This window comes from Neoarius graeffei, chromosome 22 (assembly GCF_027579695.1).
Source record: "Neoarius graeffei isolate fNeoGra1 chromosome 22, fNeoGra1.pri, whole genome shotgun sequence".
In the NCBI taxonomy this organism is placed as follows: Eukaryota; Metazoa; Chordata; class Actinopteri; order Siluriformes; family Ariidae; genus Neoarius; species Neoarius graeffei.
In genome coordinates this window covers 49,559,865-49,584,401 of record NC_083590.1, presented here as the reverse complement: position 1 = coordinate 49,584,401, position 24,537 = coordinate 49,559,865, and the positions used below count along the sequence as shown (strand labels likewise).

Below are 24,537 nucleotides of genomic sequence, written 5' to 3'. Positions count from 1 at the left end.
ACATAGACAACCATTCACACCCACGGTCAATTTCAAGTCACCAGTTAACCTAACCTGCATGTCTTTGGACTGTGGGGGAAACCGGAGCACCCGGAGGAAGCCCACGCGGACACAGGGAGAACATGCAAACTTCGCACAGAAAGGCCCTCGCCGGCCACGGGGCTCGAACCCGGAACCAGCAGATTTCCCAGCCAATCATGTCTACTCAGAGGTCAACATTAAAGAGCAGAGCAGAGATGACCCCATACCGGCTTCTCCAACACGCCGGGCCAGCACAACACTTACCTCTATCCCGTCCTCCACAAGACCTGTTCCGAGACTGCCACCAAGGTTTGCCCCTAGACCTGCCCATGCTCCAGTACGACCCGAGAGCAGTACTCAGGTATGACTCCACCTAGTCATCTCACACAAACAATAATACTCAGACCCAGTGGTTTAAACCGAGTCCAGAAAACAGACCAATGCCACCACTGAACTATTTTTCCACAGAATATCAGTGTTTCATCAATGAAGAATCCACCCCTCCAATCTGCGCAGCCGCTGGTGCAAAACTCCGAGTTTTCCATATATGAACAGATTCCAGAAAGGCCAAACAAATCCAGACCTCCACTGCCACCACCTCCGAACTCCAAACGCTGACTCCAGGTCACCACCAGCTGACGTCTAACCCTTTCTACTAGCAAATACACCCGTTTTACACTGGATAAGACAGCTACTCACAGAAAGCGATAAATACCAATACCAAAAGCCTACAGGAATCATTCCATGTGATGCATATGGTACTGTACATTGCAAAGCTTACCTTATCCTGCACAGGTGCCACTTCAGCATTCTTTTATATTTTATTATTTTTTGATAGTTGACAAAGGTTGGATAGCATGTTTGGTGGCACAAAATATTCAGTATGAACTTTAATCTCTTGGATTGACAGCATGCCGAGTCTGATTCACCACTGTCTCTGACACAGACCTGTGTATAAAGAGGATTTATACTGTATCTACTATACAATGGAATTAATCAGTTGGAACATTAATAAACATTTTAAATGAGTTGTTATGGGTATTAAATTTTCAACTAGTCCATCTCAAAAAACAAACAAACAAAAAAAAAACCCCTTTGACTCTTCTAATCAACTATGGGGCGGCACGGTGGTGTAGTAGTTCGCACTGTCGCGTCATAGCAAGAAGGTTCCGGGCTCGAACCTCACAGCTGAGTGGGGCCTTTCTGTGTAGAGTTTGCATGTTATCCCCGTGCCTGCATGGGTTTCTTCCAGGTGCTCCGGTCTCCTCCAAAGGCATGGTGAATCTTATCTTCGGCTCTTTCAGCCAGCACTGCCTTGGGCGAGCGGGGAGACTTGGGACAAGTTTTAATCAAACCAGAGCTAATCAAACACAACTTCAGAAGTTGCACAGGTGCTTTACTCAGAGTTTCCTACAGCAGATTTTGCATCTAAATACACTGACATGTCGGAAAATTCTATTTTCTGGTTGTTAAATAATTTCTATTTACACAGGAGGCTGGGAAAGCCCTGCTTTTGGTCGTTACGTTTAGACCCTTCCATCTGTGTGTGTATAATAACACAAGTTGTAGAAGAGGGAAGACAAAAAAAAAAAATCTTACTTTTAGCAGCAATACAAAACGATTTTATCATTTTGGCTCAATTAAAAATAAGTAAATAAACATATGTGTTAAGATAATACAACAGCTTTATTACATTATCTTTATTGCTTATAAAATTCTGCACAAATCTGTACAATGACCCTTCAAAAGCCGAAGATTTTCTAAAAGAAACATGGCTTCCTTTGGCATTGAGAGGAATGAGGACTGGAATAATGTTTTTTAACCAACAGAGTTTGGACATTTTGGCTGGTCCTCACGTCTTCAAAGGGCTGTTTGAGGGTCAAGACTTAGTTTTAGGAATCAATTTAAGCATTTAGTTGTCACGGTTAGGTTAAGGGGTGAAGGAATGCATTAAGTCAATGAGAGTCACCACAAAGACAGAAAGATAGAGGAACGAACGAGTGTGCGTGTGTGGGGTAATCTTTGACATGATGTTTCGGGGTAATCTTTGACATGATGTTTCAACACAGTGACTTGAGACACGCTTAAAGTGGAATGCATGAATGAATGAGTGGGTTTACAGAGTCTTATAGTGACTAAAGGTTAAGGCTAGTGCCCTTACCAAATTTACATTAAAAAATAATAATAAAGTGGACATTTCCAAAACACCAACTATATTCTAAAGGCACATTCAAACCAACTAATTATGAAATTTCAGCTTATTACAACACGATCCATAATATGTAAAGGTTATCTGGATAGCAGCGAATGTGGCTCCAGTCATACCTGGTGCCCACATTGTAGATGTTGTACTGCAGCGTGAGGTCTCGGCCCTCCACGGCGTACCGATTTAGTAAGGACTTGGAGGTGAGCAGGCGAGCTCCTTCCTCCCCCATCGCCGCCAGAGCCAGCGAGGCAAACACACAGCACCCTCATCTGTGGGGTAAGTGAGAAACAGAGAGAGAGAGAGACACAGACAGACAGAGACACAGTTCTTATACGTTGCTCCAAGTTTAGACAATTTATGAAGGAAGATCTATAATCTAGCACTCAACATTCTCAAAGCAGTAGAGGTGTGACGATTAGATCAGGGCTCTATTATCGATCCACTTCAATCTGTGATTCAAAAATCGATTAAAATTTAATGAATCATGACTCACCAACAATACCTAATTTCATCCCGATAACCCTAGATGCATAACAAATTTCGACAAACGGCATAATTTTGATATTAAAAACCGATTCGGTATCCGGAGCTGTACGTGGGCGCAGCCATGTTTATGGCTGCTATAGCAATCTCACAAGAGCACATGTTGCTTTGTGAACAACATGGTAGACGACTCGGACTTCCTAAAGCCACCGGCTTTTAAAAGCCCAGTTTGGCGGCATTTCTTACTGCCTCGTGACAGAAAACAAGTGCTGTGTAAGCTGAGAGTCTAAGTCTCCTCATCGTGGCAATAAATTATTGCTATCTCAGAACCTACTGAATCTCAGTGCCTTCTGTACTCTCTGGGCAATGAATGTTGTGTCTCAAGAAGTGGTATTCAGTATTCACTTTAACACAAGTGACTGTCTTTTTGTGTTTTAAAAGACTGAGACAAAAGTCATGAAGTTTTCATTGCTTTTTTAGTTCTTAGTGTTTTGCAGTTTGAAAATTAAAACGTGCCAAAAATGACTGAACTGTGATACATTCAGAGTTACATTCAAAGTCAGTGGAGTGACTGGAGTCTGAATAAAAACTATAAAGGCAACATGACTTCTTTTTTTTTTTTAATTGCTCTACATTTCTAAGCTGTACGGTGACGTAGTGGTTAGCACAGTCGCCTCACAGCAAGAAGGTTCCGGGTTCGAGCCTAGTGGCTGACGAGGGCCTTTCTGAATGGAGTTTGCATGTTCTCCCCGTGTCTGCATGGGTTTCCTCCGGGTGCTCCGGTTTCCCCCACATGCGGTTAGGTTAACATGGGACGGCCTTGGGCTGAGGTGCCCTTGAGCGAGGCACCTAACTCCTGATTGCTCCCCAGGTGCTGTTAGCATGGCTGCCCACTGCTCTGGATATGTGTGTGCGCTCATTGCTCACGTGTGTGCGCGCATGTGTGTGTTCACTGCTTCAGATGGGTTAAATGAAGAGAGGAAATTTCACAAGTGTGTGATGAATAAAGTTGTGCTTTGTTTCTTTCTGAAGTGCCCTTGAACAAGGTACCGAACCCCTGACTGCTCCCCAGGCGCATGGCTGTCCACTGCTCTGGGTGTGTGTGCGCGTGTTCACTGCTTCAGATGGGTTAAATGCAGAGGATGAATTTCACTGTGCTTGAAGTGTGCATGTGACAAATAAAGGTTTCTTCTTCTAAGCTGACAACAGAATATTGACAACAATTTGCATCCGTTATAAAATAGAGGACCAAAAAAAAGTGAATCGTGATTCAAATTGAATCAGAAGGTCAAATCGTAAAGAAATTGAACCGTCACACCTCAACAAAGCAGGGTCTGAGAAGCTTACCTTGACAGCTGCTTTAACTCTTTACCCCTTAATGACGACCCCGTGTATATCCCATAACAACGACATACGACGCCGGCGTGTATGCGCCATAATGACGACATTTGACGACTCTGAATTTGCCTCTACATACAGTACGTATTTTACCCTTTTACAGGTATCCCAGGTGAATATTTATGATAAAATGTATGATTTTTGAAATGACAATTGAATGTTATATAAAGCATCTTTGTAAAGTTGCAGTAATCATTTATCGTACACCATTTGACATGAATTCTTCATGTAAAATGTGAAGATTGCTTTTCACACAGGTATTACTCACCTTTCAGAGTTGATGAATGTTGAAACATAACTTTGACTGATTTTTGTATTCTGTGTCATGCCCTCTTTTCAAAAATGACGAACAATTGATGGAGAAAACTGATACGAACAAAACCTTGTCTTTAGACTTTTTTCTTGTAAATATGTTCGAAGGGTGAACAGTACTGTATATACATATACAAGGGTGACTGTAGCAACTGCTTTAAGGGGTAAAGAGCTAAAAAACAAAAAAAACTAGTCATATTATCAAAAAAGTTATGAGGTTTTTTTTTTTTTAAATTAGTATCTTGCCCACACGGTGGTGTAGTGGTTAGCGCTGTTGTGTCACAGTAAGAAGGTCCGGGTTCGAGCCCCGTGGCCAGTGAGGGCCTTTCTGTGTGGAGTTTGCATGTTCTCCCTGTGTCCGTGTGGGTTTCCTCTGGGTGCTCCGGTTTCCCCCAAAGACATGCAGGTTAGGTTAACTGGTGACTCTAAATTGAGTGTGAATGGTTGTCTGTGTCTATGTGTCAGCCCTGTGATGACCTGGCGACTTGTCCAGGGTGTACCTCACCTTTTGCCCGTAGTCAGCTGGGATAGGCTCCAGCTTGCCTGCGACCCTGTAGAAGGATAAAGCGGCTAGAGATAATGGGATGAGATGAGAATTTTCTAAAGATGGGCAAAGCAAATGTCTGGTGCCTAATAGGAACAGATCATTTCAACGACATTCAAGATATGTTAATTTACCAAGATGTCTTTTGTGCAGTGTATAGAGTTAAAATATATTTAAAATATAACCAAGATATTTATATTTCCACTTGGAGTTTGACACTGTGATTAGCAGCACTGGAGCACCCCAGGGCACGGTGCTGGCCCCTCTTCTCTTCACTCTGTACACCGCAGACTTCTGCTACAACTCGGAGCTGTGTCACATTCAGAAGTTTGCCGATGACACAGCCATCGTTGGGTGTATCAGTGACGACAGAGAGGCGGAGTATAGGAGCCTGGTGAGGGACTTTGCTGTGTGGTGCAACAGGAACCATCTGCAGCTCAACACCTTGAAGACCAAGGAGCTGGTCATTGACTTTGGGAGGTCCAGACCAAGGTCATGACCAGTTCTGATCGAGGGAGTCGAGGTGGAGGATGTGGATTCCTACAAGTACCTCGGGCTGTGGCTGGACAGCAAGCTAGACTGGACTTGCAACATCAGCCACCTGTACAGGAAGGGACAGAGCAGGCTGTACTTCCTGAGGAGGCTGCGGTCCTTTAACATCTGCAGGAAACTCCTGTGGATGTTCCATCAGTCTGTGGTCGCCAGTGTCTTGTTTTACACCGTGATGTGCTGGGGGGGCAGCACATCCAAGAAGGACACATTCAGGCTGGACAAACTGATCAGGCGGGCCGGCTCTGTGGTCGGCATGAAGCTGGACTCTCAGAAGTATACATTGGCTGATACAACCAATAAGAACTACATTTTAGTGAAAATACTTTGACTGGGACATTACTTAGCGAATAGAAGATAATATTGTGAAGGAAATAATCTTATAGAACACAATTTTAAACAGAGTTTCAACCATAAGTTTTAGTTGCAGCTCGAATAAAATAAACTTTTTCTAACTTTTTGTCTATGAAAGAAAAGGGGGAAATAGTCATATGTGAAATAACTTATTGGACAACATATAACTATAGAGCCCAATTCTATACTGGGTTACACTAACTGATGCAGTGAGTAGCTTCTCATTTCTTAACCGAACTTGTCGGAAGCCGTATCCCATGCTCATGGAAAAGATATCACTGTGTTTCAGGAGGTCAAATTATTGGTCTGCATCAAGCAAAGAAAACAACTAAGGAGATTGCTGAAATGACTGCAATTGGGTTAACAACTATGCAACACATTATAAATCTTGGAGGGATAGTGGTGAACCGTCAACTTCATGGAAAGAATGTGGTTGGAAAAAGATCCTGGCTGATCATGATTAGAGATCACTTAAACTAGATTAGATTAGATTTAGATTAGATTAAACTTTATTGATCCCTTTGGGCGGGTTCCCTCATGGAAATTAAGAAATGCTTGGTGAAATAGAATCGTAAAAAAAAAAGAGAGTAGAACTCACAGCTATGTTTAATAGTGAAGTTAAGAGCATTTCCACGCTCACAATGTGACAAGAACTCACGGGATTGGGATTAAACTGCTGTGTGGCCATAAGAAAACCACTTGTTAATGAGACTAATCAGGAGAAAAGGCTTTGATTTGTTAGGGAGCATAAAGATTGGACTCTGGAGCATTGGAAAATGATCATGTGTTTTGATGAGTCTAGATTGACACTATTCCTGAGTGATGGGTGTGTCAGGGTAAGAAAAGAAGCACATGAAGTGATGCATAGTGTCCACTGTACAAGCCTCTGGAGGCAGAGTTATGATCTGTGGTTGCTTCAGTTGGTCAGGTTGAGGTTTAGCAAAATTATGGAGCACTAAAATGAAGTTAGTTGATGACCTGAATGTACTGAATGACCAGGTTATCACATTAATGGATTTTTTCTTACCTGATGGCACAGGCATAACATTTGAGCTCAGATTGTGAAAGAGTGGTTCAGAAAGCATGAGGATATTCATTTTCACACATGAATTAACCACCACAGAGTCCTGACCTTAACCCTGTTGAGAATCTTTGGGATGTGCTGAAGAAGACTTCAGCAGTGGTTCAACTCTCCCATCGTCAATACAAATTAATACAACTCTGCACTGAAATAAAGGCCAAGACATTACAGAAGTTTACTGAAACAATGCCACAGTGAATGCATGCCATAATCAAAGCTAAAGGCGATTCAACTACATATTACAGTCCAAGACTTTTATTTATTTATTTATTTAATATTTATTTATTTATTTATTGGGGGAGGGGGGCAGTGTATATAACGTCTTTAAAAATGTGGCTTAAAAGAACCTGAGTTCTAAGCATCGTAACCCCCTACGCAAACCAAAACCTACTTGGGTTTACCATATGTCTTTTATGGTTAATGAGCCAAGCCAAAAATAAACCACAGAACATCCTTATGACATCAGCAAGTGTCTATAAAAGGAATGGAAGCGTTCTTATTTTATCCTTAACATCTTTGGCAAGACAGGCTAAATATAGTTCTTCTTCTGCAAGACAGGCTAAATATGTCTCTTTTTGTGCAAGGCAAGCGAAATACATTTCTTTACCCATAATTCCTAACTTTGTTGACACATGTTGTTAGGGTTTTGCTGGGATTCGAACCTGGTTCGTTGGTGTGATAATCCAGCAAACCCCCACTAGGCCACCAGGGGGATGACTCAAATGCAGAGGCGTGAGGCGGAAGTAGAAAAAGAATCAAAAGGTTTATTTAAACTATATACACTATATACAGGGCAAAACAAAAGACAAAAAAAAAAACCAAAGAGTATAATCCAAAAGAAAAGCAAAGTGCAAAAATTCAAAAGCTAAGAAGATCAAAAAACACAGTACAAAGGAAACTGGAGATAAACATAACAGCACAAAGACTCCGTGACAAGAGGACTGAACTCAGGGGTATAAATAGACAAACTAATTAAGGACACAGGTGAAGATAATTAGGCAATTAACACAAACACAAAACACAGGAACAGTGGCGGCCTCTAGAGGCCAAAATAAACACGACATGAAAAGGAAATAACAGCGGCCTCTAGAGGCCAAAACAGTCCTAGTCCTAACAGGACCCCCCCCTCTAGGAGCGTCTCCTGACGTTCCCAGGGCGATCCGGATGGGCCGAATGGAAGTCCCGACATAGTTCTTTATCAAGGACATCCCGAGCAGGAACCCAGCAGCGCTCCTCAGGACCATAGCCCTCCCAGTCCACCAGATATTGCAACCCGCCGCGGACCCGGCGGGAGTCAAGCAGGCGATTCACAGTGAACACAGTCTGCCCCTGGAAGATGCGGGGGGGTGGGGGGTTCCTAGGGGCAGGGGCATACGTAGACGTCAGTACGGGCCGTAACAGGGAAACATGGAAAGTGGGGTTGATCCTCAGAGTCCGGGGCAACTGGAGCCGGTAGGAGACAGGGTTCACCCTGCGCACCACCTTGAAGGGGCCAATGTAGCGAGGAGCAAGCTTGCGGTTCTCCACCCGCAGTGGAAGGTCCTTAGTGGACAGCCAAACACGCTGCCCAGGGCGGAAAGTGTGTGCAGGTCTTCTATGGCGGTTGGCCTGAGTCTGGTTGGTTCTGGAGGTCTGTATGAGGGTCTTCCTGACCTTGCTCCAGGTCTTGCGACACCGTCTCACATATTGGTTGACCGAGGGCACCCCCGCGTCCTCCTCCTGGTCCGGGAACAGAGGTGGCTGGAACCCGAATTGGCACTGGAATGGCGACAGCTTGGTGGCCGATGACTGCAGGGTGTTGTGGGCGTACTCCGCCCATGGCAGCCAGGTGCTCCACGATGTCGGGTTATCCATAGCCAGGCCTCGCAGGGTGGTTTCCAGGTCCTGGTTGAGCCTCTCCGTCTGACCATTGGACTGTGGGTGAAACCCAGAGGAGAGGCTGGCAGTGGCTCCGATGACCTTGCAGAACCCGTGCCACACTCGGGAGGAGAACTGGGGCCCTCGGTCTGAGACGATGTCCTGTGGAAGACCAAAGACTCGGAAGACATGATTAAACAAAAGTTTCGCAGTTTCAAGAGCAGAGGGGAGTTTGCACAGTGGTATGAAGCGGCAGGCCTTGGAGAATCTGTCAACTAAGACCAAAATGACCGTGTTACCTTGTGACTCAGGGAGACCCGTGATAAAGTCGACTGCCACGTGGGACCAGGGACGCCGGGGAATGGTCAGAGGATGCAGGAGACCCTGGGGACGCTGTCGTGGGTTCTTGGTTCTGGTGCAAACCTCACAGGACAGGACAAATGACCTTACTTCCTTCTCCATGTTAGGCCACCAGAAGCGTCTTTTCAGGAAGTCCAGGGTCCTCCGAGCTCCCGGGTGGGCGGTGAGAGGGGAAGAGTGACCCCACTGGAGAACCTTGGCCCGGGCTTGATGTGGGACGTACAAGAGGCCTGGTGGCCCCGTCCCAGGACCGGGGTCCTGGCGTTGGGCTCGTCGGACAGCCTCCTCAATACCCCAGCGGACAGGGGCCACAATCCGGGACACAGGGATAATAGGCCCGACTTCATTCTCCCTGTTAGTGGCAGAGAACAGTCTGGACAGTGCGTCAGGTTTGGTGTTCTTGGAGCCGGGGCGGTATGAGAGGGTGAAGTCAAACCGACTGAAAAACAGGGCCCACCTAGCCTGTCGAGGGTTCAGTCTCTTGGCTTGCTGGAGGTACTCCAGGTTCTTGTGGTCAGTCCAAACCAGGAATGGATGTTGTGCTCCCTCCAGCCAGTGCCTCCACTCCTCAAGGGCCAGTTTGACCGCTAGCAGTTCTCGATCCCCCACATCGTACCGGGACTCAGCAGGACTCAGGCGGTGGGAGAAGTAAGCGCAGGGGTGCAGCTTTCCTTCCGAACGTTGAGAGAGCACCGCGCCGACACCACTGTCCGAGGCGTCCACCTCCACGATGAATGGTTGGGAGGTGTCCGGGAGAACCAGAATGGGTGCCGTGCAGAAGCGGTCCTTGAGGTCTTTGAACGCCTTTTCTGCCTGAGGAGACCAGCCATAAGATCCACCTGTCCCTTTGGTGAGGTCAGACATGGGTGCTGCCACAGAACTGAAGTTCCTGATGAACTTGCGGTAGAAGTTAGCGAATCCTAAGAACTGCTGAACCTCCTTAACGGACTTGGGAGTAGGCCAATCCCGGACGGCCAGGGTCTTGGCAGGGTCCATTTGGAGTTGGCCTGTCCGTACAATAAATCCCAGAAAGGAGACCTCGGGAACATGAAATTCGCATTTCTGGGCCTTGGCGAACAGATTGTTCTGTAGCAGCCTCTGGAGAACCTGGCGGACATGGTGGCGGTGCTCCTGCACGGTCTTGGAAAAGATAAGGATGTCGTCGAGGTAGACAAAAACGTATAGGTTAATCATGTCCCTTAAGACGTCGTTGATTAGGGCCTGAAAAACAGCTGGTGCGTTGGTGAGTCCGAAGGGCATCACCTGGTATTCGTAGTGCCCAGACGGGGTGTTAAAGGCAGTCTTCCACTCGTCTCCCTGTCGGATACGGATGAGGTGGTATGCGTTCCGTAGGTCCAACTTGGTGAAGACGGTGGCGCCTTGGAGCAGGTCGAAAGCTGTGGACATCAGCGGAAGGGGATATCGGTTGCGCACAGTGATCTTATTCAGGCCCCTGTAATCAATACATGGTCGGAGCCCCCCATCCTTCTTGCCGACAAAGAAGAAGCCGGCTCCAGCAGGTGAAGTGGAGGGTCGAATAAACCCAGAGACCAGGGCATCTTTGAGGTATTCCTCCATGGCCTTGCATTCTGGCTGAGAGAGTGAAAACAGTCTGCCACGAGGAGGGGTAGTCCCAGGGAGCAAGTCGATGGCACAGTCATAGGCCCGGTGCGGAGGAAGAACGGCGGCCCTGCTCTTGCTGAATACCTCCTTGAGATCCCAGTACTCTGTGGGAACTTGAGATAACTCGGTGAGATCAGGGGGCTCGGCAGGAGACACAGGAGAGCTAGAGAGCAGACAAGAGGCATGGCATGCAGGGCCCCATTCCACAACCTGGCTTGTTACCCAGTCTATGCGAGGGTTGTGGCGAGTAAGCCAAGGAAGGCCTAGAATAACTGGGAACTCAGGTGAAGGAATCAGGTGCAGGGATATTTCTTCCTTGTGACCTTGAGACTGGAGGAAAACTGGAGAAGTAACTTGGGTGACTCTTCCATCACCTAACGCTTGGCCATCGAGGGCAGACACAGACAGTGGGACTTCAAGAGGTGCAGTCGGAATATTGATGCTTTGGGCGAAGTGAATATCCATAAAGTTCCCAGCCGCCCCTGAGTCTATCAAAGCTTGACAAGAGTGGACAGACTCACCCCAGGAGATGGAGACCGGGATGTAGATTCCTTGGCCAGGGAGTCCGGGAGAGAGGGTAGGCCCCGTCACAACCCTCCCTCGGCTGGACGGGGTGGTCCTTTTCCCAAGAGTTCGGGACATGATGCTCGGAAGTGACCAGGCTTGCCACAGTAGATGCAGCACTTGTCCCTCCTTCTGCGCTCCCTCTCAGATGCGGAGAGGCGAGTACGACCCACTTGCATGGGTTCTGGACAGTCACTGAAGGAGGTAGACGGTCTCCAGGTAGAGGTAGGGAGGCTGGGGGGGCTCAAGGCTTGGTGGCGTTCTCTCATCCTGTTGTCCAGACGAATAGCATGTGAGATGAGGGTTTCGAGGTCACTTGGGCATCCAATAGAGGCCAGACCGTCCTTGATGGTGTCAGACAGACCATGGTGGAAGGCTGACACCAGGGCAGTCTCGTTCCATCCACTTACTGCTGCGAGTGTTCGGAACGAGATGGCGTAATCTGCGACGCTTCCTCCTTGCCGGATGGACATGAGCTTTCGGGCTGCGTCGGTACTGATGTCTGCCTGATCGAAGACCCGAAGCATCTCTTCAGAAAACAGCTGGAAATCAAAGCACTCAGGTCCCTGTCTTTGCCAGATAGCAGTAGCCCAGGCTCGCGCCTTACCAGCTAATAAGGTGATCACAAAGGCAATCTTGCGGCGATCCGTAGTGTAGGTGGTAGGCTGAAGCTCAAAGGTGAGTTGACACTGGGTAAGGAACTCTCGGCACTCACTGTGCTTGCCGTCATACCTCTGTGGTGCAGGAAGGCTGGGTTCGCGAGGTGAAGAAGGCAGCATTGCAGGAGGCACTGGAGCAGGAGTGGGAGCTGGATCAGGAGCAGGAACTGGATCAGGAGCAGGAGATGCAGGCAGAGATGTCAGCTGTGCCAGGGTTTTCCCAATTTGCTGAAGCAGTTCCTCGTGGCGAGCGAGGGCCTCACGTTGGCTGGTGAGCGTACGTCCATGAGCGTCCATGGTCGCTCCGAAGCGTGTCAAAGCTGCCATAATTCCCTGAAGGTTGGCCGGGTAGACAGTTGAAGCAGCCTCTGCTGAGTCGGTCATGACGGAGTCTTTCTGTTAGGGTTTTGCTGGGATTCGAACCTGGTTCGTTGGTGTGATAATCCAGCAAACCCCCACTAGGCCACCAGGGGGATGACTCAAATGCAGAGGCGTGAGGCGGAAGTAGAAAAAGAATCAAAAGGTTTATTTAAACTATATACACTATATACAGGGCAAAACAAAAGACAAAAAAAAAAACCAAAGAGTATAATCCAAAAGAAAAGCAAAGTGCAAAAATTCAAAAGCTAAGAAGATCAAAAAACACAGTACAAAGGAAACTGGAGATAAACATAACAGCACAAAGACTCCGTGACAAGAGGACTGAACTCAGGGGTATAAATAGACAAACTAATTAAGGACACAGGTGAAGATAATTAGGCAATTAACACAAACACAAAACACAGGAACAGTGGCGGCCTCTAGAGGCCAAAATAAACACGACATGAAAAGGAAATAACAGCGGCCTCTAGAGGCCAAAACAGTCCTAGTCCTAACACATGTGAGACACTCTTCTTTCTCATCAGCCAAAGATGCAGGTGCAGGGGGGATTTCCCCATTCCAAACCAGTTTCAGTACAAAACACAAAGTTCACAGTAGAGCAGACAAAGCTTCAGTTTCCTAAGTCAGCCTGAGGAGTCGCTGGTGATATGAGGATCTTTGCAGTTGATCGTTGATCTCCATGAGATTCTGCTGGTTGTCCTCACAAAGTGTCCTAAGATCCCTTCTTCTATTTCTGCAACACTTTCTGGGATGCTTCTCGGCTTCTCCTTTCTCCTGCCTTTCTTCCTGCTTTTGGATCTAAATGCACACAATTCATGACAATAGTACTAACGTTCCCATGGGAAAGAGGTAAAAGTCTTCTTCCTGACTGAGAATCAAACCTGGGCTGTGGCAGTGAGGGTGTCTCTGAGTACTACTGAGGCCCATTAGTGGCTGGGTGCAATACTGTTAAGGCTCTGAAGAGAAATCACTATTTATAACAGATTTTCTAACTTATTTCATTGCGTTGTATATTATGACCGTGAGTTAGCCTAGTGTTCTTTAAATTCGTTTCTTAAGACAAGGAACTTGTCCTTGTCTTAAGAAACGAATTTAAAGAATAGTTTCAATAGGTAGACATAATGAACTTTCACTACATAGTTAGCCTAGTGGTTAGCGTGTCTGCCTCCTGACTGGGAGATCATGATTTCTACTCGTGGTTGGACCAAAGACCATCATTAAAATGGTACCTACTACCGTCTGGCAAGGCACGCTGCAATACAGATGCAAGTGGGGAAGTCAAACTGTCAAAGTGACCAGAGGACCAACCCCCATTGTAATCCTGGCTGTATACATGAGAGGCTGAGGGCTATCGAAATGGAGATTGGTGCTGCACCCATACACCTAGTACTGGGACAGGAGACTGCCTGGGAAGACCAGATTCTGGCATGAAAGGGACTTTGACTTTGTTGTATATTACATGTGCACATGAAATGGATTTGTACATGAAGCCAGCTTGTGGGAAACAACTTTTCTAACCTAGGAAATAGCTTTGGTGTGCAGCAATTTATATGCAATATATTAGAACAACGAGTTTTTCAAGTTTTTTTTTTTGCTCATTTATCAAACATGCTCTTTGAGGCCCTCCTTTGACAGCTCATTTGGTAGCGTGGAGGACTGTAGGTGCTTTTGATGGCTGTCGTTATGTCACTGGTTTGAATGTGCCTTGAAGAATGTGTTTGTTTTGACATTTTAATAATAATGTTCACCCTGGGTAAGAGGGAACAGTATTTTCTTTAATTAGTGATAGAATTAGCTGATTTTTAAAGCCTTTAATTTTCTGTAAAGCTGCTTTGCAACAATGTCAATTGTTAAAAGAGCATGAAAATCAAATGGACTATCATAATCCAACATGGCTTTTCCCTGACCGGGAATCGAACCCGGGCCGCGGCGGTGAGAGCGCTGAATCCTAGCCACTAGACCACCAGGGAGTGAAAACTCTGGACTGTAGGCAAACTCTTTGCAGTACCACTGAGAGCCACCAGAGGTTGTGGGAAATATTTTTCGAATTTGTCTGCCGAAAGTACCTCTGTGGTCCTCTAGTGGCTTCGTGCAGTATTTGTGAGGCATCTGCAAAAATAAAATGAGCCGACATTTTTTGTTACATCTTCACAAATTATTCTCGGGGAGAATCATCGTGTTCTGTCATGTTTACAAGTTTGATTGGCCTTGATATCTCGCCCAGTATTACTGTACTTTCTCTGATATGTTGCTCCTTCAGCCAGCGTATTGTACTGATATTATAACTCGCAAACAAATGAGTTCAGTGATGGCATTAACCACGGCAACTAACCCGAACTAAATTTTATACCAGTTGCCTATGGACTGCATGTCCTTATCTAACCCTCAAAGAACTCATCGAACGCTCAGAGAACCTAGCCGGAACATTGTCATAGGTTTTCCAAAGTTTTCTTGTGTTGCAATAGCAAGGGGAACTTTAATACAACCAAACAGGAACATTCTCCAAAGGCTCTCCGAACGTTCCTACTTTACAAATGTTCGAAGAACGTTCCATCAACCAACACGTGCAATCAAAAACTAACGTTATAGACACATAAAACTTCCTGTAAAGCCCAAGGACAACCAAACAAACCTTCTTTACTGAGTATGACAGTAATTATTGATCTGACTGTGTAAATCACAATGGTCATAATCGTGATATGCTGTCATGTGGTTATTCAGCAGTTAAAAGAAAAGTGTTAACATTTAAACTTTATGTCACTTCATTACCAGCAAAAGCTGACATCAATTTTCAGATCTTGATGTTAATATTTGGGTATAATTACACGGTTTGGCCACAAGATGTCAGTAAAATACCACAAGATGCTCCTGCGCTTGCACTGTGCCCTGACTGAGGAATCCTCTTCATGCTCTCATCTCTGTGAAATCCACTGGGAAATATGTGTCGACAAAGGCTACAGCTTTTTACCATTTGAATCAGTCGGAATAGGAAATAAAACATCAAAGTCCGAAATACTAAGAAATCTTCTTCTGTCTGCTCCCGATTAGGGGTCGCCACAGCAGATCTTTCATCACCATTGCTCCCTGTCTTCCACATCCTTCTCTACCACACCTGCCACTTTCATGTCCTCTCTCACCACCTCCATGTGTCTCCTCTTTGGCCTTCCTCGTTTTCATTTGCCTGGCAGCTCCATCCTCAACATTCTCCTTCCCACATGCTCTGCATCTCTTCTCAGGATGTGCCCATACCATTTCAGTCTCATCTCTCTTAGCTTAATTCCCAAGCTCGCCACATGTGCTGTCCCTCTGATGTACTCGTTCCTTATCCTGTCCAACCTTGTCACTCCCATTGCAAACCTTAACATCCTCAACTCCGCCACCTCCAACTTTGCCTCCTGTCTCTTCGTTAAGGGTATGGTCTCCAATCCATACATCACATCTGGTCTCACTACTGTCTTATACATCTTACCTTTCATTTTTGCTGGGACTTTCCTCTCACAGATGACTCCCGAAATCCTTCTCCAACTGAAATCCTTCCCTGCCTGCACTCTCTTTCTCACCTCACTATCGCAGCCCCCATTTTCCTGCACAGTTGGCCCCACATACTTGAATTCACCAACGTTCTTTACGTCTACTCCTTGCATCTTCACTACATTCTCATCCCCATTCTCATTGAGGCCATGTATTCTGTCTTGCTACTGCTCACCTTCATTCCTCTTCGTTCCAATGCATACCTCCATCTCTCCAAACCAGGGCTTTACATTAGCACCCGCCCACTCGCCAAATGCGGGTAAAATTTGGCTTTGGCGGGTAATAACTTTAGTCCCACTCGCCACTTTGGCGGGTGGTTTATTCTGTGGTATGACAATATATTTTAATTGTAGTTTTCTCTGAAGGCATCTGATATAATAAACGCATTGCAATGTAATATTAGAGTAGACTGAGTACAGTTGAGACAGTTTTTGCTTTCTCATTTTCCACACACAAATTAGACTCTGAAAAGACACTAAACAAAAATGTTTTTGAGACATAATATATCCTCAATATGTGTGCTAATATATAACCAAGAAATTATATCTCTAAGGTGTTTAAATTTTACGTAATTAATCAAAAACAAAAGGTGCACTTTTGTCTCAACTGTACCCATACTCTACACATATGGTGTACAGTTGAGACAGTACCATGGTACAGTTGAGACACCATTAAAAACACTGGAAATCTGACATCAGTGCAAATGCAATTTCATTCATTTAATGATTGCAATTTTATTTTGCTTAATTTATCTTATTTCTTTAAAAATGTAATAGTTTACAACTCATCACTTCATATAAACCTTCAATATTTAATAGATTAACGCAACTATAATAATAGCATAACTAGAACAACAAACAGTAACAGAAAACTAGAACAAAAATTTATCTTTTTTTAATGACAGTATCTGGAACTCCTCTGCCACCTGCCTGAGTGACTTCCCTTCCTCTACAACTCTTGAAGCCCTCTCTAACACCTGGGCTGGCACTCCCCTATTTGTTGTTCTAATTCTGATGCGCGGCATCCTGTAACAGGCATAGCACAAAAACAAATAAATAAATATCAAATAGGCTATAGAACACATTCTCTCTTGTTCTCTCTCTCTCTCTCTCTCTCTCACACACACACACACGTGCGCTTGATGAAGTAACATTTCTATACATAACAGTTTTATGTGATGCCTTAATGATAATGCAGATTAAAAACTTGCTAGGTAGATAAAAACTAGCTAACAAGTGTAATCCATATATCTTTTAGTGTTTTGAGTGAGCTCTGTAAGTACATATACATGACCTGTCTCAACTGTACTTGTTTTACCACGTTATATTTCACTTCATACTCTGATGTCTTGATAACATTCATGCAATACAAATGTATAAATAAATAGTAGAGAGTTCAAATATAAATAAACATTACAAATTAATTCACAGATGTCTTTATTGGTCTAATTGTGATTTAAACCCTGTTATCATAAGTGGGCATATGCTAAACAGCATGTGACGCAATAGAGTTCTACGTCGGGTACAGTTGATACATTGTGTCTCAACTGTACCCCGATGACCACCTCGCACATCGCACAGAATTGTGTAATGTCCTTCAATGCTACTCATTTCATTATCTCTAGCCGCTTTATCCTTCTACAGGGTCGCAGGCAAGCTGGAGCCTATCCCAGCTGACTATGGGCGAAAGGCGGGGTACACCCTGGACAAGTCGCCAGGTCATCACAGGGCTGAGACATAGACACAGACAACCATTCACACTCACATTCACACCTACGGTCAATTTAGAGTCACCAGTTAACCTAACCTGCATGTCTTTGGACTGTGGGAGAAACCGGAGCACCCGGAGGAAACCGGGGAGAACGTGCAAACTCCGCACAGAAAGGCCCTCGCCGGCCCCGGGGCTCGAACCCAGGACCTTCTTGCTGTGAGGCTACAGCGCTAACCAGGGCCATAACCAGGATTTTTCAAATACCGAGGTCAAACATTGCGATACATCTTATTTGCCAAAAAAAAAAAAAATGTCCTAATATGGTGGCTTTTCATACATTTTGGAAACGAGTCAAAATCACAAGCCCAACAAGATGAACATGTTTATTTTAACAATTTCAAAACTGCACGATCACAAAAGTATTTTGTGTGTGTGCATGAGTGAGTGACAGTGCAATCTAGCCGAGCCTGAATAGACTTCATCTCATTCTCATCATCTCTAGCCGCTTTATCCTTCTACAGGGTCGCAGGCAAGCTGGAGCCTATCCCAGCTGACTACGGGCGAAAGGCGGGGTACTCCCTGGACAAGTCACCAGGTCATCACAGGGCTGACACATAGACACAGACAACCATTCACACCTACAGTCAATTTAGAGTCACCAGTTAACCTAACCTGCATGTCTTTGGGGGAAACCAGAGCACCCAGAGGAAACCCACGCAGAAACGGGGAGAACATGCAAACTCTGCACAGAAAGGCCCTCGCTAGTCACGGGGCTCGAACCGAGGATCTTCTTGCTGTGAGGCGACAGCGCTAACCACTACACCACCGTGCCTAGATTTCAATTGCTTTTTAAAAAATATATGCCCTTTTCAATAGCAAAATACTAGACGGTTATTGGATAAAACCGACTAAAACGCTCCATTCGGAGACTGAGCCTCACTGGAGATGGGAATCAATAAGAGGGGCGGGACAAGACTTCCCGAGAGGAGGCTCATCTCAGCTGGTGATTGGAGGAGGAGCTGTGAACGCGGCTGGGCTGCTCATGATTGACAGAAAGCAGTCAGAGGTGGTACATCATGTTGTAAATAAAATGTGAACATAATAAGTTTGCTACCCGTTTTCATTTCCATTCGAAAATACAACCAATGATCAAAACAATAGTGTCTTGTGTTCACGTTAGCCTGTAGTCTGGTAGCAAAATAGCTCAAGTCTCGTCAGCACCCAATAACTTCATAAACAACAGGTCACGACTGTCCAGCCTTTTCTGATCTGAAAGGCACCAAATCAAATCGAGAGAGAGAATAAAAGAGTTTGTGCCGCGTGGAAAACGAAAATCCTATCTAGCTAAGTGGCTTCGACTGTTGTTGCTTGAAATGCTAATTAAAATTGCACAGTTAATGATCATAAGCATTCCGGCACATAACTGTCAGTGACTGGCAAAATTAACTCCCCTTCTTCCCTCTTTCTTTTTCTCTCACTTGCTGACTTTCCAGAGCTGAGTTTGGTTTGTTTTAGTGTAGTAGACTTCTTCATCTTATGTCAATTTTCAGATTCCACGACTAATTGACAAACTGACTGGCTGCACTCTAAAAAATAAAGGTGCTTCAGTGGTTCTTCAAATCTCTGGATGGTTCCATGGAGAGTCAAAACTCTGTGATGAACGATTACATTATGCGAAAGGTTCTTCACATTGGAAATGGTTCTTCAGAGCCTGGCATTCTCTTACCATTTGCTGGTCAATGCACATAGGCTATGTTTACACAAATCTGTCTTCACTGCTCAAACAAATGGTTTAAATGGTTCTTTAAAGAACCGTTGCATGAACGGTTCTTTGAAGTCCTAAAAAAGGTTCTTCTATGGCATCGCCCTGAAGAACCGGTACTGGCCCCATTATTTTTTAGAGTGTGCGGAGTCGGACCTTGATGAGAACACTTCTCAGCTCTTGTGTATCCCGTGGTGCTTAGCTGACTATCGCGAGGCTGCCTGATATGAAATGTTTCCAATGTCGGATATTTCAGCTTCGTTTAAAAATGATTATGTGGACTTTATTTTTAGACAAACAAATGAGAACAGGTGGATGCAAGCTGAATTTAGAATTTTCCACCGATCAAAGTCAGAACGATTTTCATCATATATTAATTTCACATTTCTGAGTGAAAAAAAAAAAATACAGTGGGAAAAAAATGCCGAGGACATGACCTCGGTGTCCTCAATGGTAGTTACGGCCCTGGCGCTACCCACTACACCACCGTGCCGCCCGTTCAGTGCTACTATGCCATGCAATATATCTGTTTTTAGAGCACAAAACAACGTTTGCATACATGCAACTTTTATTTAGAAGTCATAAAGGGGTAAGAAGATATTCATTGTGGAAGGGACATGGAAAAATCAAAATCTTACCTGGCAAAAATGACTTTTCCCGACAACTTCGCAGCGGAGCTTCGTACGGACTTCAAATTTCCCACGCTCAAAGAGGACGCTAACACGCATGTGCACAGCAAAAATCAGCGCAGAGGTTTGCTGCGCACGCAAGATATTGCCGGTGTCTCAACTGTACATATGTCCCAACTGTACTCAGTCTATACGTGCTTACAACTCCCATGAGCACCAATGTGCATAAACATTCTGACGACATGTTAGAATTGTTTAGAACGTTCGTTAACGGCTCAGATAAAATCAATGATACGGTAACCTGCGGTTAATGAACGAAGCAACAAAGTTGATGACGACTGACAAGCGCACTATGTGGCAGCATATAGCTGGAGTGTCAAACCCTGCTGCTCAGGGGAAAAGGGGCAGAGATGAGCAGGGCCGGAGCAACATTTTAAAATCACAGAGGTCCGTGATGCGCAAAGCGCACGCCGAAACATTTTCTACATATTTAAATGAGAGGGGTGAATCACGGGCGCAGATAGAGGGGGGGATGGGGGGGATTCGTCCCACCCAGATTTAAATTCACCTCGTTCGGTCCCCCCCACTTATAGGGAGGAAAAAACGTCTATGCTGTCTTTCTTTGCATAAGGCAAACCTCACGGAAAATTCAAAAGACTAATTACCATTCGGTTTATTGAGGTGCACAGCAGTGTATACAGTTGCAACTGCGCAGACTGCACAGGTTGCGAGCTCGAGCTTGGTTGCTATGGTTACCCACAAGTTTGACAGGCATTTCGGGGACAGCGCCTCCTAGTTCAGGACCCCAACACGGCATGATGAAGGGTGCCAAAAGGCAGAAAACGATTGCATCGTTTTTTCAAAAAAAAAAAAAAAACGACTGTAAGTAAACTGTACCTTATACTTTATCATATCACCTTGTAATTTTTTGATAGTCTGTTCAAAGTAATGTCGTAGTGAAAGTAAAATCGTACGGAGTAGAGATGCCTTTCTGGTAGCCTCCTTCTTTCGGTGGTAGCCTGTAGATACAGTGCTCAGAAGGCAGTTTTAATGTTTAATCTGGCGTTCCCTGCCATAATTTCAGCGAGCATATTGTTTCATAAGGAAACTTTGCGAAGAGTTGTTGACTGACTGCCGCTCACGCAGCACACAGGCATAGTTAGAAAGTCAGGATGCACTGGTTTACACTTTACACACACACACGTAGCCCAGCCTCTCGCTATGTTTAACAGTTGGAACTTAGCGGTTTTAAAACTAGTTTTGCAGTTTTGTAATTTCTGTGCGTGATGATAATGTGTAAACTTTGGATTTCCATAGGCTATGTTAAAATGTTATCATTGTCCTGGCCTGCAGGTAGTTCCTGGTGATGGCAGTGAGGGAGGTGAAATAACATGTATACACACTACCGTTCAAAAGTTTGGGGTCACCCAGACAATTTTGTGTTTTCCATGAAAAGTCACACTTTTATTTACCACCATAAGTTGTAAAATGAATAGAAAATATAGTCAAGACATTTTTCTAGCCGGCGGCATGGTGGTGTAGTGGTTAGCGCTGTCGCCTCACAGCAAGAAGGTCCTGGGTTCGAGCCCTGGGGCCGGCGAGGGCCTTTCTGTGTGGAGTTTGCATGTTGTCTGCGTGGGTTTCCTCCGGGTGCTCCGGTTTCCCCCACAGTCCAAAGACATGCAGGTTAGGTTAACTGGTGACTCTAAATTGACTGTAGGTGTGATTGGTGTCTATGTGTCAGCCCTATGATGACCTGGCGACTTGTCCGGGGTGTACCCCGCCTTTCGCCCGTAGTCAGCTGGGATAGGCTGCAGCTTGCCTGCGACCCTGTAGAAGGATAAAGCGGCTAGAGATGATGAGATGAGATGAGATTTTTCTGGCCATTTTGAGCATTTAATCGACCCCACAAATGTGATGCTCCAGAAACTCAATCTGCTCAAAGGAAGATCAGTTTTATAGCTTCTCTAAAGAGCTCAACTGTTTTCAGCTGTGCTAACATGATTGTACAAGGGTTTTCTAATCATCCATTAGCCTTCTGAGGCAATGAGCAAACACATTGTACCATTAGAACACTGGAGTGAGAGTTGCTGGAAATGGGCCTCGATACACCTATGGAGATATTGCACCAAAAACCAGACATTTGCAGCTAGAATAGTCATTTACCACATTAGCAATGTATAGAGTGGATTTCTGATTAGTTTAAAATGATCTTCATTGAAAAGAACAGTGCTTTTCTTCAAAAATAAGGACATTTCAAAGTGACCCAAAACTTTTGAATGGTAGTGTGTATATATATATATATATATACACACACACACACATGTATATATATATATATATATATATATATATATATATATATGAGTGATTCCACACTTATGGGTACTGAAATGGGGACATGAACTTATTTTTAAAAATTCACCTAAAACCATTTCTTTTTTTTACCAACAGGTCACAAAACATGTAATCTTTAATGAATGATATGTTAAAAGATAACTTTAATTTTCTGAGATGTAATAAAAACATATTTATATGCCAAAATCAGAACGTAACAGAAGTGTTGTGGACATATATATTCTCAATTTTAACAATGTAGAATTACTTTTTGAAATATAGGAAAGTGATGTTTTAGCAAATATAATTAATAAACATGTGTAGTAGAATAAACATACACATTCTTTCAATAAGATTAACATGGTATAGAGCTAGATTGTAATTAATTTGTAACAGACGCGAGATGGACAATCGTAACAGAAGTAATGTAACAGACATCATTTTGGAACTCATAGGCTTGACTTTGGCATATAAATATGTTTTTATTACATCTCAGAAAATTAAAGTTATCTTTTAACATATCATTCATTAAAGATTACATGTTTTGTGACCTGATGGTAAAAAAAGAAATGGTTTTAGGTGAATAAGTTCATGTCCCCATTTCAGTACCCATAAGCGTGGAATCACTCATATACAAAATGGAATCATTTGCTGACAGCTCAGTCCCCCCCAGTTCAAAAATCCTATCTGCGCCCCTGGGGTGAATTACACATCACACAAGAGATCTATTCCTGAAATTACTTTTAATGGTGTTTGAACTGAATATCATCAGTTTTGAAAAAAATCATGTATGTGGCAAGAGTAAGAATAATTTAAGCTTGTTTAATGGTTTGATCTGGCCCAAGCAATGAGGACAAAAGATCCATAACCATGTAGCCTATGGAACTAATACCCCGTTTACATGTAGCTGGATATTTATGAAGACGCATATTTATTTATGCGGTTGCACCTCTCATTTACACGTAAACGGAGGTTTCAGTCACTGAAAATGGATATCTTCGAAAACTCTGGGCAAAGTGGAGATTTCTGAAAACTCCATTTTTATGCCTGCGTGTAAATAGTGGAAAACGGAGTTTTAGGTTTTCCCGACATCACGATATGCGTCACAGAACAATATTTGCGTCAGGCGCTCAATATGTTGGTTTGATGGTCTCATGGATGCAACACGGGTGGTCGTCCTTTTTACATATTTGCAAACACTTTTGGTTTGTTTGCATTTGCAAATAGGACTACAACTGCTTTATGAGGAGCAGAGGAGAAGGACTGCAAGGAGGGTCGCAGTTTTTCAGGCGCTTTTCCTCCCATCAAGACAAAGGCTTGCTGCTTGCCAACGCCACCGCTGCCGTCATGTCATTTGTATTTTCATAATTCTGATAGGCTAATATGGCTTTATACTTCTCCTTATACTGCCACCTATATTTTTAGCGTGCTCATAACAGCGCTTAGCCGCGTATCTACAGTATGCGGATCCGTGTCAATGCAGATATTTTGGAGAACAGTCTGGTGTAATCGTGGATATTTCTGAAAATGGAGAGGTGGGGTTATCCGTGTCAATACATACCCGGGAACCGTACGTGTAAACTAAGCATAAGATACATTAACAGTCTGGCATCCGTTACACCTACAAAAAAAAAAAAATTCTGGGAAAAAAATCAGTATACACCACCATGTTTTAGGCAAAGTTATCCAAGGCAAACATAAGTTGAAACTTTCCACTCTATTGCTTTGGCTTATCGAATGATTTATTTTTAAAATCACAAACAAGGTAGACTACAACTGCGCTGCTTTGAAAATGTAAATTGAACAGCGTGATGAAAGTGCGCTGATGCCATGGAAACCCCATGTCTCCTGCACTGCGTTCCTCCACCGAGTCGCGCGCTCATTCGCTTTTGTGTTCTTGGTCTCAGAGCCGCGCCCACCAAAAAGACACAGAAGACAGAATCAATGTTTAACATAATTAACAATGCACTTTTTTACGGAGACATTTTAATGTTATTCTTTATTTTTTTATCCAGTTGAATATTTAGCGTACAAATGTATTTTCAGCTCTTAAAAATGACTGAGGTCCAGACCTTGGTGGCCTCATAGCTGGCTACGGCCATGGAGATGAACAAGACGCTAATAGGAAGATAAGACAGTGCAATGACAAATGGAAGTTCGGGCGAGATTGGCTAGT

At 44.3% G+C, this 24,537-nt stretch overlaps 1 non-coding gene across 1 annotated transcript; it reads right to left on the bottom strand.

Annotated features, from left to right (window-relative positions):
• Positions 1–14,290: 14,290 nt before the first annotated feature.
• On the bottom strand, positions 14,291–14,362 carry trnae-cuc (transfer RNA glutamic acid (anticodon CUC)). The gene has a single exon. It is a non-coding gene; the product is annotated as a tRNA-Glu (tRNA).
• Positions 14,363–24,537: the final 10,175 nt, after the last annotated feature.